Source organism: Carcharodon carcharias, chromosome 6 (genome assembly GCF_017639515.1).
Source record: "Carcharodon carcharias isolate sCarCar2 chromosome 6, sCarCar2.pri, whole genome shotgun sequence".
In the NCBI taxonomy this organism is placed as follows: domain Eukaryota; kingdom Metazoa; phylum Chordata; class Chondrichthyes; order Lamniformes; family Lamnidae; genus Carcharodon; species Carcharodon carcharias.
Genome location: NC_054472.1, coordinates 75,206,441 through 75,223,201, shown reverse-complemented (window position 1 = coordinate 75,223,201; position 16,761 = coordinate 75,206,441). Strand labels below are relative to the sequence as shown.

General features: G+C 42.7%; 1 protein-coding gene across 1 annotated transcript in view; it reads left to right on the top strand.

Moving 5' to 3' along the window:
• LOC121278804 (filamin A-interacting protein 1-like) overlaps positions 1–16,761 on the top strand; it is a 286,735-nt gene that overhangs the window by 257,631 nt on the left and 12,343 nt on the right. The gene's annotated exons all lie outside the window — the stretch shown is intronic.

The following is a 16,761-nucleotide window of genomic DNA, read 5'->3' as shown; positions in this document are numbered from 1 at the left end:
TGCATTGTTCCAGTGAAGCCCAACGCAAACTGGAGGAACAACACCTCATCTTCCGACTAGGGACTTTACAGCCTTCTGGACTGAATATTGAATTCAACAACTTTAGGTCGTAAGCTCCCTCCCCCATCCCCACCCCCTTTCTGTTTCCCCCTTCCCCTTTTTTTTCCAATAAATTATAAAGATTTTCCTTTTCCCACCTATTTCCATTATATATATATATAAAAAAAACCCACTAGAACTATACCTTGAGTGCCCTACCATCCATTCTTAATCAGCACATTCGTTTAGATAATGTCACCAACTTTAATTTTAACACCTATGTGTTCTATTGTACTATTGTCGTTGACATCTTTTGATGATCTGCTTCTATCACTGCTTGTTTGTCCCTACAACCACACACCCCCACCCCCCGCTCCACCTCTTTGTCTCTCTATCTCTCCGCCCCCCACACACACACCTTAAACCAGCTTATATTTCAACTCTTTCTTGGACTCGAACGCAAGTTCTGTCGAAGGGTCATGAGGACTCGAAATGTCAACTCTTTTCTTCTCCGCCGATGCTGCCAGACCTGCTGAGTTTTTCCAGGTAATTCTGTTTTTGTTTTGGATTTCCAGCATCCGCAGGTTTTTTGTTTTTATAACTGTCTAATCTTGTTTACCCAATGCCAATTTGTTCGTGGCTCAGGTAGTAATCCAACGATTATAACCTTTATACTTCTGCATTTTAATTTAGCCCCTAGTTGCTCATAGTTCCCGAGCAGAACTTCTTTCCTGGTGTTATCTATGTCGTATATACCCACATGAACCACAACTGTTTCTTCCCGCTCCCACTGCAAGTTCCTCTCCAGAGCAGATGTTCCAAACTCTGGCGGCGGACAGGCAGTGCAGCCTTCTGGACTCTTACTTTCAGTTGTAGAGAACTGTGTCCAACCCCCTGACTATACTGTCCCCTACTACCACTACATTTCTATTTACTTCCCAACCTGAATGGCTCCCTGCATCCTGGTGCCATGGTCAGCTTGCTCATCCACCCTGCAGGCCCTGCTCTCATCCATTCATGCTGCAAGCACCTCAGATCTGTTGGCCAATTGCAGTGGCTGAGGATCCCCCACTTCCACCTTCTTGATCCTCATACCTGCCTCACCTGCAGTTGCACCCTCCTATCCTTGACCATGAACCAAATCAGAAGACCCTAGCCTAAAGGGTGTCGTTACCTTCTGGAACAAAATCTCCATGTAACTTTTCCCTTCCTGGTGCACCGCAGTGTCTGAAGCTCAGCCTCCAGCTCAACGACTTTGAACTGAAGTTCCTCAAGCCGCCGACACTTACTGCAGATATGGTTGCCGTGGATCACGCTGGCATCCACCAGAACCCACACACTACAGCTGCAACACATCATCTACCCTGCCAGCCTTATTCTGTTTTAATTAATTAATTATTTACTTAAGTAAATGTTAATTAATGTTAAAGTCCTGTTTGTACTTATACTCTTAGTATATAAATTAATGTTGTACTTACCCCCATAAAATTTCCTAGTTTAAATAAAAGAAAAAGAGAAAATACTCACCAACCAATCACTTAGCTTCTTTCTTATTACATCACACTTCTATTTTCTTTAGAATGCAGACGGTGTGCTCTGAATTCACAGACTTGCCTCTCGCTCTTTAAAATCTCACTGCTGTCTTACTACTCCCTTGCAGGCAAACTCCTTAAAATCTCCCCACTTGGGACTAGGACATGAGGAACTCCAGCAATGTACTGGGAATGAGATGAATGGCCTCCAACAACCACAACCATCTTCTTTTATGCTAGATACGATTCCAACAAATGAAGAGATTTCCCCTGGATGCACTTTTGTCAGGGGTCCTTGATGCCACTGAGCCCTGGGGTGATCCTGGGGTTTGGCAAAACAGGGACTGTGCAGTGATCACTCCTAACAATACTGTCATGGACAGATGCATCTGTGACAGGTAGATTAGTGAGGACAGGGACTAGTATGTTCTCCCTCTCATTAATTCACTCATTACCAGTCTAGCAGCAAGGACTCAGTCAGTAGTGGTGCTATTGAGCCACTCTTGGTGAAAGACATTGAAGTCCCCCATCTAGAGTACATTCTGTGCCTTTCCACCCTCAGTGCTTCCTCCAAGTGGTGCTCAACTTGGAGGAGTATGGATTCATCAGTTGAGAGGGGGAGGGGGTGGTGGGTGGGGGTGGCAAGAGGTTTCCTTGTCCATGTTTGATCTGATGCCATGAGAATTCATGTGGGCCAGAGTCAATAATGGTGACTTCCAGGGCAACAATGCCACCACCTCTGTTGGGTAAGTCCTGCTGGTGGGACAGGATATACCCAGGGATGGGGATGGTGATTTCTGGGATGTTGTCTCTAAGATATGATTCGGTGAGTATGACTTTGTCAGGCTGTTGCTTGACTAGTCTGCGTGACAGCTCTCCCAACAAAGAGATAGAAATGAGGGCATCTGAATAATAATTGTTAACTGATATCAACCACCAGCTCAACATTTGCAGATTTGACTAGATAAGTAAGAGAGTAAATCAGATAAAAGAAAAAGGATTATTTGTGTTGATGCATCCAGGGCAAGACAAGGCCATCAAGCCCAAAAGTGCCCACTTCCATCCCTATTTCATTTCGTTCCCATTATCAAACACTTTGGCCCAATATTTATGTGGAGGGTGCTGTAATTGGCCAAAGAATCTGGCAAGGATAAACCTCAAAAATAAATTTCACACTTATCGTCTGGCACAGGATCTGGTACCAGACAAGTTTTGCCTGATGGGGGAGCAGACAATCCACGCCCGTCTACGCCCCTACCGCCTCGGGCCTCTGATCGATATTTCATATTGTGTCCTGATGGCATCATCGGACCTGATCTGCATAGTTAAAACAGGACCAAGAGTGGCATCAAGGAGCCCTATTGAAACTGGAGTCAATAGGAATCAGGGAGAAAACTCTCCACTGGTTGGAGTCATAGCTAGCACAAAGGAAGATGGTTGTGGTTGTTGGAGGTCAGTCATCTCAGCTCCAGGACATCACTGCAGGCGTTCTTCAGGGTAGCATCCTCGGCCCAACCATCTTCAGCTGCTTCATCATTGACATTCCTTCCATCATAAGGTCGGAAGTGGGGCTGTTCTCTGGTGATTGCACAATATTCAACACCATTTTTGACTCCTCAGATATTGAAGAAGTCCATGTCCAAATGTAGCAAGACCTGGACAATATCCATGGTTGGATTGACAAGTGGCAAGTAACATTCACGCCACACAAGTGCCAGGCAATGACCATCTCCAACAAGAGAGAATCTAACCATCGCCCCTTGCCGTTCAGTGGCATTACCATCACTGAATCCCCCATTATCTACATCCTGGGGGTTGCCATTGACCAGAAACTGAACTGGACTAGCCATATAAATACTGTATCTGCAAGAACAGGTCAGAGGTGAGGAATTTGGCAATGAGTAACTCACCTCGTGACTCCCCAAAGCCTGTCCTCCATCTACTCCACCATCTACAAGGCACCAGTCAGGAGTGTGATGGAATACTCTCCACTTGCCAGGAGAGTGCAGCTCCCACAACACTCAAGAAGCTTGACATCATCCAGGACAAAGCAACTTGCTTGATTGGCACCACAAACATTCACTCCCCCCACCACTGACACAGCAATCTGTACCATCTACAAGATGCACTGCAGGAATTCACAAGGCTTACGAGACAGCACTTTTCAAACCCATGACCACTACCATCTAGAAGGACAAGGGCAGCAGTTAGATGGGAACACCACCACTTGGAAATATATTGCTGTTTGTGAACTGTCGCTGGGTTAAAATCCTGGAACTCCCTTACTAAGAGCACTGTGGGTGTACCTACATCACAAGGACTCCAGCGATTCAAGAAGGCAACTCACCACCACCTTCTCAAGGGCAGTTAGGAATGGGTAATGAATGCTGGCCCATCCAGTGAAACCTACATCCAGTGAATGAATTTAAAAAATCATTGAATAGTCACAGCACAGAAGGAGGCCATTTGGACTGTTGCGTCTGCGCTGATTTTTCTGGTAATCCTGCAAATTCTTCCTTTTCAAATAATGATCCAGTTGTCTTTTGAAAGCCTCAATTGAACCTGCCTCCACTGCACTCTCAGACAATCTATTCCAGATCTTAATGACTCACTGCACGAAAAGGCTTTTCCGCATGTCACCATTACTTCTTTTGTCAATTACGTTAAATTGGTGCCCTCTGGTTCTCAATCCTTCCACCAACGGGAACAGTTTCTCCCTATCTACTCTGTCCAGACCACTCATGTTTTTGAATACCTCTGTCAAATCTCCTCTCAACCTTCTCTTCTCCAAGCAAAAGAGTCCCAACTTCTCTATCTTGCTACATAACTGAAGTTTCTTATCCATGGAACCATTCTCATGAATATTTCCTGTACCCTCTCTGATGCCTTCACTTCCTCCTTAAACTGTGATGCCAAGAGCCGGACACAATACTCCAGGTGAGACCAAACCAGTGTTTCATGCAGGTTCGACATAACTTTCTTGCTTTTGCGCTCTATGCCTCTTTTGATAAAGCCCAGAATGCGTTATACTGCCACCTTCAATGATTTATGCACACCTTTAGAATCCTACCTTTTATTTTATATTGACTCTCTGCATTCTTCCTGCCAAAATAAATCACTTCACACTTGTCTGTATGAAATGTCATCTGCCACTTGTCCACACATTCCACCAACCTGTCTATGTCGTTTTGAAGTTCTACACTATCCTCCTCATGGTTCACAATGATACCAAGTTTCATATCATCCGCAAGTTTTAAAAATGTGCCCTGTACATTAATATAAATCAGGAAGAGCAGGGGTCCTAGCACCGATCCCTGGGGAACGCCACTATAAACTTTCCTCCAGTCCAGAAAAGAACCGTTTGCCACTACTTTTTGCTTCCTGTCACTTAGCAAATTTCATATTCACATTGCTACTGTTCTTTTTATTCCATGAGCTCTAACATTGCTCACAAGTCTGTTGTGTGGCATCTTATCAAATGCCTTTTAGAAGTCCATGTACACCACATCAACAGCATTACCCTCATCAACCCTCTATTATCTCAACAAAAAAGTCAAGCAAGTTAATTAAAATGAATTCCCTCCCTGGTGCCAGGGTATCACTTCTGACTGAAGGTGGCTGATAACACCTTAGCTTATCTTTTCCACTCATACTGGGCTCTGCCATCATTGAGGATGTTGACGTTTGTGGATTCTTCTCCTCCCATTAGTTGTTTAATTGGCCACCACCATTGACAGCCTGACTTGGCACTTGCAGAGCTCTGATCTGATCCGTTGGTTTTAGGGTTACTAAGCTCTGACTATAACACACTACGCCTGCTGTTTCGCATGCATGCAGTTTTGTGATGAAGCTTTACCAGGTTGGCACCTAATATTCCCGGTGTTGCTCTTGGAATGCTCTCCTACACTCCTTGCTGAACCAGAGTTGATCCCCTGGCTTGATGGTAATGGTAGAATGAGGGATAGGCTGGACCATGAGATTACAAATTGTGGTAGTATACAACTCTGCTGGAGATAGCCTACTGTGCCTCATGGATGCTCAGTTTTAACCTGTTAGATCTGTTCTGAATCTGTCCCATTTTGCATGGTGATGGTACCACACAATACAATGGAAGAGTCTTTAGTGTGGAAAATGGAACTTGTTTCTACAAATATTGTGTTGTAGTCATTTCTACCTATACTGTCTTGGACAGATGCATCTGAAACATGTAGATTGGCGAGGACTTAGGTCAGTTGGGGTTTTTCCATGTGTTGGTTCTCTCATCACCTGCCACAGGCACAATCTGACAGATGTGTCCTTCAGTACTCAGCCAGCTTGGTCAATAATGGGACTACAGAGGCACTCTTGGTGATCGATTTTGAAGCACCCAACCCAGAGTGCATTTTGTACCCTTGCTACCCTCAATGCTTCTTCCAATTGATTCTCTGGAAACTTCATTGCACCAGTATCTTACTGTTAGATTAAGCATTAAAATGTATGAAGGGTGTAAAATTACAATGCTTATCCACTAACTACCCACGAAACATACCAGAAATTTTAGATGTAAGTGAAGTTTTAACAATGCGATAAGACTTAATTATCACCAAACAGCGCCTCTGACACTGAAAATTAAATTTTACAAGTAAGTGTTCTCATTCCTTCAGGATGTAATTATTGTTAGAGTTTTTAAAACTCTTTTCTTTATGTTTTTTATCACTTTTTCTTAATCCTTTCTTTCCATCTCAGTATTTCATTTTCTGTACATAAATTTACGTAAAACTAAATATTCTAAATCATACTTCATGGTTACAGCTCTTTAGGGGAAGTTTAACCCTCAAAAACAGGTAGGTTTGGGTTGTTTGGGCTATAAGAAGGTTAAAAATTTTAAATATGAACCCAAACTGCTTCGAACCCATCCACTTTTGGTTTTGGAGTGAGGCGGGTGGCCAATCTTCTCCCAGGAGGCAGGTTATTTACTTAAATATCTGAATGAGCCATTTTAGGTTTAAATATGACCGTCTGGATTTTCTGGGCATGGGGAAATCTGGCAACTAAAGGGGTTTTCAGCATTGCTTGTGAGTTGAAAGGAGTATTCACCAAGCTAATCTGTCCACCAAGCTAACCTGCTTGCTCCCCCAATTCTTTGATTGGACCCCTTCACCCCTACCACCCCCAGATCCAATCACCCACAAGCCACAGTCTTCTGCCCACCACCCTCACCAATCCATTAGTCTTTTTGATTCCTCCCTCTCTCTCTGTCTCCTGGGCATGGCCCCCAATCCTCCATTTCCTGCCTGAAACTTTCCGGTCCCTTCGTTTTAACCCTCTCCCCCACCCCCTCCACCATTGCCCCAGGTTTTCCAATTCCTCTGTTTCTCTTCTCCACTCCCCAGTTGCAGGCCAAAGGCTTTCCTGCCCAGCAGCCAACTGCTTCTCCATGTGGCTGTGAAATGGAACCACAAAATTTGGCAGAACTTGAGTGAAAAGTTTTTCGGGATTTCAGGAATGCAGAACTGTCCTCCCCACTGCCAACCTGACTTATTGCTAATGTCAGGGCCTTCTTGTCTCAGTGAGGATTCTTTAATCTGAATGACTGAAGAGACACATTGTTGCTTTTCCTGCTTTTACACACATCACAGTTCCCATGTAAAAAGCGTTATACTAAAAGGGATCTCTAATAACTGTAAATTGCTGTGCAAAAATCCACAAAAAGTCTACAGGCAGCTGTAAGCATAATGAACAACATGCTAATTTTGCCGCTGATCACAAAATCTGGGCTGTTGAGTTTCAGTGTCCAACTCACCAATGTAAATTAGAAGCAATAGCTGGGATTTTCTGGCCCCGCTGTGGAGGGACCTGCCGCAGGGGATGCAGTGGGCCCGCCAAAAGTCCAGTGACTGTTAGCGGGACTGGAAATCCTGGTGGTGGGTGAGCCTGGAAAGTCCTGGTGAATAGGGGTCCCAATCTTGGCCCTCCAACCTGCAGCCTGACAATATCCCTCTAATGAGTAGCCATTGTTTCTACAATTCAGCCAACTTCTTGTCCATATTCAAGTTTTATCATGAATTCCACAACTTTGAGCTCAATTAATAATCTCTTTTATTGAACTTTACCAAATGCTTTTGGAAGCCTAAGTATAGAACACATTCAACTTGAGTTATCACTTTCTTAAAAGAAATCAAGGAGGCCAAGCAGATTTTTCACCATCTAAAGCCCATATTGACTTCATCTTAGTAAGTATGTATAATTGTTATTTTTTTTCTGAATAATCAATTCCATTATTTTACACATAATTAATGTAAAACTAATGGACCTGTGGTTGCCTGTGCCTGTTTTATGAACTTGTTTTGAGTACAAGCAACAAGTTTATCTGTTTCAAATCTACTGGGACCTCATAATTCCAATATCTTCATCAGAATAATTCTCGGTGCCTAAAAATGTCTTCAGTAGTCTTACAATATGCCAGATAGATAACATCTAGAGAAGAACATAAGAAATAGGAGCAGGAGTAGACCATGTGAATCTGCTTCACCATTTACAGGAAAAGTGAGTCAAACATGGCTAACAAAGGAAATTAAAGATTGCATTAGATCAAAGGAGGAGGCTTATAAAGTTGCCAAAAAAGTAGTAAGCCTGAGAATTGGCAGCAATTTAGAATTCAGTAAAGGAGGACCAAGAAACTGATAAAGAAAGGGAGAATAGAAAATGAATGTAAACTGACAAGAAACATAAAAGCGGACTGTAAAAGCTTCTAGAGGTATGTAAAAAGGAAAAATTAGCCAAGACAAATGTGAGTCCATTACAGGCTGAGACAGGGGAATTAAGGGGGATTGGGAAATGGCAGAGAAGCTAAATAATTACTTTGTGCCTATCTTCATGGAGGATCTTACAAAAAACCTCCCAGAAATAATAGAGAGTGGAGACTACTGGAGATTAGAAACTGAAAGAAATTAATATTAGTAAGAAAGTAGTACTGGAGAAATTAATGGGACTGAAAGTTGATAAGTTCCCGGGACCCGATGATCTACATCCCAGAGTGCTGAAAGAGTTGGCTATAGAGATAGCGGATGCATTGGTGGTCATCTTTGAAAATTCTATAGGTTCTGGAACACTGCCTGCAGATTGGAAGGTTGGAAATGTAACCCCACTGTTTAGGAAAGGAGGGAGAGAGAAAACTGGAACTGTAGATCTGTTAGCCTGATGTCAGTAGTAGGGAAAATACTATAATCTATTATCAAGGATGTGACAGGTGGACACTTAGAAAATGATGATCTGATTGGCCAGAGTCAGCACTGATTTATGAAAAAAAATATGTTTGACAAACCTATTGGAGTTTTTTGAGGATGTTACTAGCAGAATGGGGGGGGGAAACCAGTCCCACACAGGAGATTAGTAAACAAAATAAGAGCACATGGGATAGGGAGTAATTTACTGGCATGGATTGAGGATTGATTAACGGACAGAAATCAGAGTGTAGGAGTAAATGGGTCATTCTCAGGTTGGCAGGCTGCAAATAGTGGGATACTGCAAGGATCAGTACTTGGGCCCCAGCTGTTCACAATCGATATCAATGATTTGGATGGGGGGACCAAATATAATATTTCAAAGTTTGCGGATGACACAAAATTACATAGGAATGTGTGTTGTGAGGATAATGCAAAGAGGTATCAAGGGGATTTAGACAGGCTTATTGGGCAGAATTTGGCCCTTGGCTGGTGGGCGGGCCCCACTGGCTCGGTGGCGGGCGAGCAGCCGAATCCTGCCGCCAAAACGGGGCTATGCGCTTCAGTTTCGTGGGGGAGGGTATCCCCAACTATCATTGGGGATTTCGCTGTCCGCCCGCCTTCCTTAAGATTTAAATGGACTGGGATGACGTCAAGGATTCCTCCCGACATCATCCCATGTCATTTTCCCCTCGGCGAGCAGGCCCTGCCCCCAAATCGCCGAGGGGAAAATCCTAGCCATTGAGTGGGCAAGAACATGGCAGATGCACTATAATGTGTGTAAGTGTGAGGTTATCTACTTTCGTTGGAGGAATGGAGTATTTCTTCAATGGTGTAAGATTGATAAGTGTTGCTGTCCAAAGGGGCCTGGGTGTCCGTGTTCATAAGTCATTGTAAGCTAACATGCAGATGCAGCAAGCAATTAAGAAGGCAATGGTATGTTGGCCTTTATCACCAGAGGATTTATGTACAGGAGTAAAGATGTCTTGCTGCAATTGTATAGAGCCTTGGTTAGACTGCACCTGGAGTATTGTGGACAGTTTTTGTCTCTTTACCTAAGCAATAGTATACTTGCTATAGATGGAGTGCAGCGGATATTCACCGGACTAATTCCTGGGATGGTGGGACTGTCCTTTTAGAAGAAACTGAGGAGATTGGGCCTGTATTCCCTAGAATTTAGAAGAATGACAGGTGATCTCATTGAAACTTATAAAATTCTTAAGGGATTAAACAGGGTGGATGCAGAAAAAATATTTCCTCTGGCTGGGGGATCCAGAACCAGGGCACACAGTCTCAGAATAAAGGGTAAGCCTTTTAGAACTGAGATGAGGAGGTATTTCTTCATACGTGGGTAGTGAACCTCTGGAATTCTGTACCCCAGAGTGCTGTGGAAGCTCAGTTATTGAGTATGTTCAAGGCAGAGATCAATAGATTTCTAGATACTAATGACATCCAGGGATACAAGGATAGTATGGGAAAATGGTGTTGAGGTAGATGATCAGCCATGATCTCGTTGAATGGCGGAGCAAGCCCAAGGGGCTGAATGGTCTACTCCTGCTCCTATGTTCTTATGGCTAATTCACCTCAACTCCAGTTTCCTGACCAAATCCCAAGTCCCTTAATTCCCTAAGAGACCAAAAATCTGTCTATCTCAGCCTTAAATGTACTCAGTGATGGAGCACTCATGGCCCTTTGGGTTAGAGCATTCAAAATCCTTTGAGTGAAGAAGTCCTAAATGATCGATCCCCTGTACTGAAACTGTGTCTCTGTGTTCTAGATGCCCCAGCCAAGAAAACAAATTCTTGCATGGTTCAACAAGATCACTCTCATTTTTCTAAACTCTAAAGAGTATAGGCCCAATTTACTCAGCCTCTCATCATAGGAAAACTTTCTCATCCCAGGAACCGATGTAGTGTACCTTCATTTGCAATTCAAGTATATCCTTCCTTAAATATGGAGACCAAAACTGTACATCTTACTCCAGGTGTGGTCTGACCAAAGCACTGTACAATTGGAGGAAAACTTCCTTATTCTTCTACTCCAATCCCCATGTAGTAAAGGCCAACATGCGGGCTGCCTTCCAATTGTTGCTGTACCTACATGGTAACTTTCTGTGTTCTTGAACAAGTACACCAAGTCTCTTTGAACATCAATGTTCACAAGTTTCATGCCTTTTAAAATGTATTCTGCTTTTCTGTTCTTACTAACAAAGTAAATAACTTCACAGTCCCCCACGTTATACGCCAGGTGCCACCTTGTTGCCCATTCAGGACATTGGGCCCTAACACTAGTAATACTGAAGACTTGTGCTCCAGTGTTAGCTGTGACCTGAAACATGCTGTTCCAGTAGAGCTACAACATTGATATCTACCCAATAATGTGAAATATTGTCCAGATATGTCCTGTCCACAAAAAGCAGCACAGAATTTGCAACTCCTCAGATACTGCAACAGCCTGTGCCCATATGCATCAAGACCTGGGAAACATTCAGGCTTTAGCTGACAAGTGATAAGGAACATTCTCACCGTGTAAGTGCCAAGCAATGACCATCTCCATCGAAAGATAATCTAACTATCTCCCCTGGACATTCAATGGCATTACCATTGCTGAAACCCCACCCACGTCCTGGGCATTACTGTTGACTAGAATCTTAACTGGACTAACCATATAAATACTGTGGCTACAAGAGCAAGTCAGAGGCTGGGAATTCTATGGCGAGTAACTCAGTTCCTGATTCCCCAAAGCTTGTCCACTATCCACAAGGCATAAGGGGTGTGATGGAATACTCTCCACTGGCCTGGATGAGTGCAACTCAAGAAACTTGACACCACCTATGACAAAGCAGCCTGTTTGACTAACACCCCAATCACTACCTTAAACTTTCACTCTCCCCATCTCCAAAGCACAGTCTACCATCTACTAGATGTACTGCAGCAACTCACCAACGCTCCTTCAACAGCACCTTCTAAACCCATGACCTAGAGTCATAGAGTTATACAGCATAGAAAACAGGCCCATCAGCCCATCATGTCCATTTTGGCCATCAAGCACCTATCTATTCTAATCCCATTTTCCAGCACTTGGCCCATAGCCCTGTATGCTAAGGTGTTTCAAGTGCTCATCTAAATACCTCTTAAATGTTGTGAGGTTTCCTGCCTCTACCACCCCCTCAGCGTGTATGTTCCAGATTCCAACCACTCTCTGGGTGAAAAAAAAATTCCTCAAATCCCTTCTAAACCTCCTGCCCCTTACCTTAAACCCATGCCCCCTGGTTATTGACACCTCCGCTAAGGGAAAAAGTTTCTTCCTTCTACCCTATCTATGCCCCTCATAATTTTATATACCTCTTATCAGGTTCTCCCCTCAGCCTCCTCTGCTCTAAGGAAAACAACCCTAGACTATCCAGTCTCTCTTAGCTGAAACGCTTCAGGCCAGGCAACATCCTGATGAATCTCCTCTGTACCTTCTCTAGTGCAATCGCATCCTTTCTATAATGTGGCGACCAGAACTGCACATAGTACTCCAGCTATGGCCTAACTAGCGTTTTATACAGCTCCAACATTACCTCCCTGCTTTTTTATTCTATGCCTCGGCTAATATAGGCAAATATCCCATATGCCTTCTTAACCACCTCTACCATCTAGAAGGACAAGGGAAGCAGACACATGGGAACACCACTAACTTCAAGTTTCCCTCCATGCCACATGCCATCCTGACTTGGAACTATATTGCTGTTCCTTCACTGCCACTGGGTCAAAATCTTGAAACTGAATTCTTAACAGCACTGTGGTTGTATCTACACCAGATGGACAGCAGCAGTTCCAGAAGGCAGCTCACCGCCACCTTTTCAAGGCTAATTAGGGATGAGCAAAAAATGCTGGCCTAGCTAGCAATGCTCTCATACCATGAAATTATGAAAGAAAAACTTAACTTGTCCATATCTCTTCACTGCTTTTTTGTAGCTTCCTCACAGCTTACATTCCCACTGATCTTTGTATCATTGGCAAACTTAGATGCATTACGTCTCTTCAGCTAAATCATTAATATAGATTAAATAGCTGAGGCCCCATCACTGCCGAACTTCTTTGGTTAAAGCTTGCCAACTTGAAAATTTTCCATTTATCCCTACTTTCTGCTTCTATCCTCTATCCATGTTAATATATTATCCCCAACTCCATGCACCCTTACCTTGCGTATTGGCCTTTACTTAGGAGATTTATTTGTTTTGCGATGTTTCATCTTGTTGGAACTTCCAACTTATCAAAGCCTTGAATTATGCTTTGCCATTGTCTTTTTGCGAGCATCTGTTGTTCATTCTTTTTTCTGAATATTTACTATCTCATGATCATCATCAAGACCATTACCTTTTCCCCATCTTCCTGACAGCTGTTTTGCTATTGTAATTCAGGTATTGAAAGAACTTGCCACAAATTATTTTAATAGACAGCAGATCTGTGGGCTAGTTAATGCACAAGCAAGTAATTTCAACTATACTGTTTTACAAGAATTACTCACTGTGTGAAGAATATCATGAATGAAGAATAAATGTTGTTTTCTCACCTTTAATCCTCTTTTTTGGATTAAACAATATGCATAAAGTATTCTGCACTCTCCTTGTATGATTTTGAGCAAAAGTGCACTCAAAAAAGATAGCTACCCTTAAAGAAAATTTCCAGTTGTACACTGATTTAACAGTGGTATTTAGATAGTAACTCTATTTGAAGTTTGAAGAATGCCATATGTAATGGTGCATTATCTACCTTTACTGGTAGCTGTAGCTTTTATCCCTTATGGCTTCACAAGAACAGCAGCTTGTCTGAAAATGTCTAATCATAAATAGACATGCCTTGAGAGAGAGTTCAGCTCATTTTAATATTCATGCCAATGTCACAGAAACTGGAACACTTTCACTGACACATTACAAGGTTTTATTTTCACATACTGGCATATTACTATCTGAAGCCATGGAAGGTCCTTTTACCTTGTCAAACAAATATGATTGCTTATTAATTGAGATGTAGAACAGTTGACAGGTATACATACTTCATCACAGAGTCTGAACTTTGACAACTCTACTTGATTCATTACATAACATGATTCTGCTACTGAAGTCACAGTCGACTAGAAAATTACAGCATTGCAAGACTCTGGAAGGCTGATTGTAAAAGGAAACAAAATCTTCATTTTTATGCTTTCCACTTATTCTTTGTAAATATTCAATAAATGGGAATTTAAAATTTATGCACCTAACTAAAGTTAGAATAGATTTTATGATGTGGATTTATAGAATCGCAGACTACACAGCACTGTGACAGGCCTTGGTCTATCAAGCCTTTGCTTCTCCATGTGAACTACCTAGCCTAATCTCATTCTTGTTCTCTTCCCATATACTCTAATACTCCTGGCAAACAACCGTCAAATTCACTATTAGAACAATTTGTAAATACTGCTTAAGCAACATTTTGTGACAAAGAAATCATTATCATAATCTTCCTGCAGGCTTTTCCTTACGCCTGAATATATGTCATAACAGTTTCTCCCCATGTCTCCTCAGGCACTCTACAAGCTCATTTTATCCATAAGAATTTTGTCCCTTGACCTTACTGACCACCCAACGTCCATTCCTAGCTTGCATGCTCTCTCACATTGTAAATGGTTCACTCTCCTCAAGCACTCTGTCTCACTTTGAAATCAACCATTGTCGCCTCCTCCACCTCAAAAAAAAACACCCTCACATCTCCTATCATTCCATCTCCAACTTCCCCTTCCTCTCATAAGTTTTAAAGAACAATGTTGCCCCCCAAATCAGTGCCCATCTCTTCTACAATTCGGTATTTGAATCTCTCTGATCAAGATTCTTTCACATTTGCAGCACTGAAATGGCCTCAAAATTGACATCTTATGTGATCATAGACTATTCATGTACTCTTCTGGATGATCTCCCATCTTTCACTCTGCATAAACTTGAATTCATCTAGAATGCTGCTGCCCATTTCCTAGTTCACACAAAGTCCCATTCACCCTTCACCCCTGTGTGCTCATTGGATGACTTTCACTTCAGGTGCACAAATGTCTTAATGTTAAATTTCTTAGCCTTATGTCCAAATCCCTCAATGGTCTCACTGCTACTTGTCCCTGTAACCTCCTCCAGCCATACACGCTCTGAGAACTTTGTGTACCTCCAACTGTGGCCTTTTTTAGCATTTTCCACTTAGTTTGCCCTGTCCTAATATCTCCTCCTTTGGTTTGGTGTCACTTTTAGCCTGCTTACACTCCAGAGAAGTGCCTCAGGACATTTTCCTACATTAAAGGTGCTATATAAATACAACAGTTGTTGTAATCATACCGTATTATTCCTCCTTGACCTCTCTGCAGTCTTTGACATGATCAACCATACCATCCTCCTCCAATGTTTTTCCTCTTGTCTAGCTTAGTGGAATTGCCTCGTTGGTTCCACTTTTACCTATCTGGCTGTATCCATAACATCTCCAGCAATGACTTATTTTCCTATCTCCTGCACCATTTTCTCTGGAGTTTCCCCAGAGATCTGTACTGGTCACCTCCTTTTCCTCATCTACATCCTGTCTCCTGTTTACATAATCCACAGACACATGTGGACATTTTCTATATTTCCCCCTCTTATCCCCTCTGTTATCACATATCTTAGGGGAGAACTTGGTTAAGACCTGACGATAGGCTCAGGGATCATGGTGCACAATCGGCCCACACCGTACATAGCTTTGCAGGCAGCATGGTAAGTTTGTACTGCCTCAGCTTTTAAATGATTTCTGCATGCAGCCAGCACTAGCATACATTAGCAGGGGCCTTGATAGCATGAGTGTCTAATGCTGTTTAAAGGTAGGTAGCACATCTTGGAGTAGAAAGGCACCAAGTGGCTGCACCAAGCCATAGAGAGTCATGAAGTGATTACAGCACAGAAGGAAGCTATTCGGCTCATCAAGTCCATGCTGGTTCTCTACAGAGCAATCCAGTCAGTCCCATTCCCCTGCTTTATCCCCATAGCCCTGCAAGTTCATTTCCCTCAAGTGTCAATCCAGTTTGCTTTTGAAATCATTGATCATCTCCACTTCTGCAAAGTTTGTAGCCAGTGAGTTCCATGTCATTACTACTCGGTGCATAAAAAAGTTCTTCACATTCCCCCTATATTTCTTGCTCAAAACCTTAAATTTATGTCTCATACTTCTTGTACCATCAACAAATGGCAACAGCTTTTCATTATCTACCTTATTTAAACCTGTCATAATCTTGTACATCATTGTACATCACTATCGGATCTCCTCTCAGCCTCCTTTGCTCCAGGGAGAATAACCACACCTTTTCCTCCTTTTTCAAAAATGAAACAGTGCTGTCTTACTTTGAGCAATGGCTGAACCTGCAAGAGAGCAAACACCAAGGTTTTCAAGCAATGCCTGGAGGCCTTGGTGCAAGAGGTGGAAAAGAGCAGAGATACCCTGTATTTGCCAGGGGATGGGAGGCCCTCCAGACACATGTTCAGGAGACAGTGCAAAGAAATAGCAGAAGACGTCAATGCCAGGTGCATTGTTCCAAGAGCACGGATTAAGTACAGGAAGAAGTTTCATGATTTCATACGATTTGTCAAAGTGAGTGACTTCATCTTCAAATGGCATATCATACCAACTACACCAATAGCTTCACCCACTGCTCAATTTATTCCATTCCCATCACCAATCTCTAACAAGCAGGGCTCAACCTAACATTCATATGCTTTACCTCACCCACATGTCTATAACTCACAGCTTGCACACACTGGCAACTTGTTCAATCGTGGCACCATATTATCCAAACATAGTGCACGACACTCACTGACATTCTTTTCCTCCTTCCTGCAGGAGAATGTGACACATAACAGCAGGAAGCAAACAAATAGAGGGGGACAAGCACACCTGCATACTTCAAAAACCATGAGTGATGCAGTATTGTAAATCATGGGAAGGGACAGTCACTGA